Here is a 4,097-nt window from a genome sequence, read left to right as displayed (position 1 = left end):
AGTAAAATGTTTGCAGATTATCAATTAAAAAACCCCAACATTTTATTGGGTTGCAACTGCAGCAATGGCTTTATCCCAGGCTTCCTTCACCCCAGGGATCCCCCTATCCACCCCCATGCCATGCCAACCCAACTGTACCATGGTGTCATTCCTGTCTCCCCCTCCCCCCACACCTCTCAGACTTACCCCTGCTCCCCCCTATCTCAGATTGGACCCCTAGAAGTGTTACAGGTAGGTGACAAGATGCAGCAGCCGAAGCACATGGTCAAGGGGGGCTACAGAGGCTCCTGTGGTCCACAAAGCCCTGAGGGAATGCTCCCTGAGCAGGAGTGCAGCAACCATACAGACATCAGGTGAAACAGCTCTGCTCTCCTTGTCTAACACCTGCCTCCAGCTTCCTTCAACAAGGGATCTTCAATCAAGCTCCTGTCTACTAACATTTTCCCCCCTTTATAAAGGCACTCCGGTTTTTTCCTTTTAAAATGGTCTTTATGAAAGACCGAAAGACAGACAAAAGTGGAGGCTAAGATAAACAGTCTGAAAATGTACAGATAGTTGGCAACCCTTATCCCACCCTTCCTCTAAGTCCTAGACAACTTACTCAAGGTTGCAGGAAAGCACTTAATAGATGTAGATGTATCATGTAGTATCACAAGACAATGCTTACACTGTGAATTTCTACAGCTCCTTTTTCACAAGGATCTTGAAGTGCTTTACAAATATTTCTTCTTAGAGACTGAGCCATAAGATTCAGTACTGTACATAAGGTAGGAGATATTTAGGTATGCTGACCCAAAAGGAAGCTCCAACAGGATTCAGTCATGATCCTCTCCCTCTTCCACCAGTTACCATGTGGGAGAAACAGTCCACTGAGGTGGTATCAGAGGTAGAGCTTACCTTAGAATCATAGAAAATCTTCCCTTCCTGCTAGCCCAGCCATTGTTGTGCTAACTCCCTATTTGGTCCAAGTTGCTACTAAGGTGAAATACTAGGCAAGGGGCCCTGCACTGAACCACACTGTAGCAGGGCACTAAGGTGTCTGCTACTGGAAAAGCAGCAGCATGGGCTCAGGTGCTGGTTGCTAGGGACAACCAGGAGGAGCTAAGGGAAAATGCCTGGATGTACAAGCTGCTAGTTACACGGGGAGATATGTAGTGTGGTTTTGGAGAACATTTTAGCCAGAGGGCTTAGATTTGCATTATAGCCGATTGGCTTGTATTATTGCTTTTGTTGTTGTTGTTGTTACACCGGAGGACCGGATGAGGCTATTAGGGGTTGGAGGAGGCCTCATAGGGGCTCCACGGTAGCATGGGGACCCCGGGGCCAGAGACTGCACAACATTCAGGGGTGTATCGGCCCTAGCCCCAGAGTGGGGGTGGGGGGGCAGCGAGATGCCCCAAGGAGGCAAAGAAGAGGGCCAAGCCACAACAAGGCCCAGGTCAAAAACTACATCAGTACCATCTGTGAGGCTTGGGGCGTGGTACAGGGGTGGCTGGAGCCACGCATAGCCCATAAGGCTGGAATGCACAGAGTCACTTATGACAGAACACAGACTGGGATAAATCAGGGCACCGTGTCAGAGAGGACAAAAGGGCAGCCTCCCTTAAACATGCTTAACATCAAAGATGTGGCAGGCAAGATGGTGAGGGTGCTTTGACACCAACTTGGCATGGTAAGGGGTGCTAGGGGAGTTCACGGCCACCCCTAGGACCCCGCGCTGTCGCATACACCCTCATTTAAATATCCAGCAATGCAGAAGTCTGCAAGTGGGTCTTTATCCCCCACATGATTCTCTAGGAACAAAGATACAGTTTCTCTGGCTCTAACAAATTTGCCTTAGCATTCCTGAAATTCATTATTGTGAGTGTCACCCTACCAGATAGTCAAATAAGCCAGACATGTGCTGGATATGGTGGGACCTGGAAATGTTAAAATTTACCCTTTGAGACACTGCACTTTTGAAGCAACATCACTATATTTTTTATGGCTCAGAAACGTATTCCTGGCAGATCTACCTCACGAAAAGAAGCCTCTCCTAAACAGTCACCCTCTTTCAAATGATAGGGCATTTATACGCATATCTTTTCATCCCACAATGCATGGGAGATCCACCAGGTCAGAGCAGACTTGCTGCACACTGCACTTGCGTCACATGTAGTTGTGTAAGTGGCAAAATGTATGTCAGCACACACAAGATGCTGGTGGTGCACTTTTGAACTAAAGTGTCTCCAATGTGTTTAAAAAGCGCACTGCTGCCACTTTCTCAGTGCTGATGCACATTTCGCTACTTATACAAGTGCATGAGCCACAGTGCCCAGCGCTTTTAAAACAGTGCCCGGCACTGCAGTACAAGCATGTGTACAAATGCCCTTAGTTACATGCACCCTCAAGTACTTTGTGAAATCCCTCCATCAGACACTGCTCAGCCTTTCTGTCATATCATTGTTTCCATTTCAAAATTCCCAAGCAGGTTAGTCACTGAAAGTTACCATACAATCAACACCAAAATGAATATAAAAGATAATGCAATTAAATGTTAAGCCAATCATAACTGGCATAACCCAGCAACTTAGAGAGTTACCCTAGCTTTTTGGGATCGTTAAACCCTGAGTCTGGCTATCATTATTACAACTAAAACCTAAACAGCCAAGTAAGAAATTATAATTGAATCCATCACATCACATATTGATCTACTGACTTTTCCCAAATGAAGTTATTGAAAAACAACCTAATGTTTTAAAAAGGAAATACTTAGCATTTGTTCCATTAAGCATTAGTGCTCATACTGCCAGTGTTACCAACAATGAGACTATACTTCATGGATTTCAAAAGGGTCTCTCTTAATTTACACCAGTGCAAGTTGGCAGAGAAGCAAGGTCCAAATCCATTTACCAGATTTTTAACTAACTAGTATTTCCTGGCCAAAGAAGCAGAGAAAGACACTAACCAGCCTCCTCTTTATGCAGCCTTGTTTGACTTAAATTAATAGCAAATATTCCAGTAACTTAGTGGAGGTAATACCAAGCCCACAGTATTTTCTAGTAATATTAACACTGAAAGAGTGATTGATATATATTTTTATAAATGAAGTCACCGGGATTTCTAAAGGCTCATTTTGTGGTTATTCAGAAAACAACTCTGAATCCCACAGGCTTTGTGATTTTTTAGCAGAAGTGGTTATATATCCTAAAACAGATGGCCATTATTTACTGTGAGTTTTGCTCATGTTTTAGTTATCCCACCATGAAGCTAAAGCAATATTGTGATTCATGCAACTGACACCGCAAATAATGAATAGCTGAAGCGAACAGTTGTCAAACAACCTATGGCTGGAAAACTGTTGGTCCCAACTCTCTAGCAAATATGAAATATAGACACGCAAAAATATCAAACTTACCTTGGGAAACAGAAGTCATTAGTAAGGACTGAATTCCAACCTGGACTGAAATCATCAGGTCCAGTTAAAGAAAAACCACAGAAGTTGCAGGATCTTGTGAGGTTTGTCTAGGCAGGAGCACTCACCATCAATGCTTCCACCCAGGTCTAGGTTTGGCACTGTGGGGACCGCGGCTTGCTTGTTCCTTCCAGTGATGGGCAGGTTGCGGGGTGGGGGGGGTGTCTGCAGAGTAAACAGTGCCTACTGGTGATGTCTCTCATGGAACAGGGAAGAAAGCTACAGGAAGAGGCAGTGAGGCTCTGATGAACAGATGGTGGAGAATGCATCAATTTGATGCTGGGAGGAGACCTCCGGGACTATGGAGAAAGAAATGCCAGAGGCAGCACTAGATTCATAGATGCTAGGGTTGGAAAAGACTTCAACAGATCATCAAGTCCGACCTCCTGCCTAGGCAGAAAAGAGTGGTGGGGTCACATGACTGTGGCATTGACACCTAAACAGTCAAATGGGTCAATAACTGGCTGAAGGGCCACGCCCAGAGAGTGGTGGATGGGTCCTATTCAACCTGGAGGGATGTGGACAGTGGGGTTCCGCAGGGCTCAGTCCTCCAGCCTGCACTGTTCAACATCTTCATCAGCAACTTGGACAAGGGGGTAAAAAGCACCCTGTTCAAATTTGCAGACAACACTAAGATGTGGGG

Source organism: Gavialis gangeticus, unplaced genomic scaffold, assembly GCF_001723915.1.
Source record: "Gavialis gangeticus isolate Ggan-Ray unplaced genomic scaffold, GavGan_comp1, whole genome shotgun sequence".
Lineage (NCBI taxonomy): Eukaryota > Metazoa > Chordata > Crocodylia > Gavialidae > Gavialis > Gavialis gangeticus.
This window is presented reverse-complemented; position numbering follows the sequence as displayed.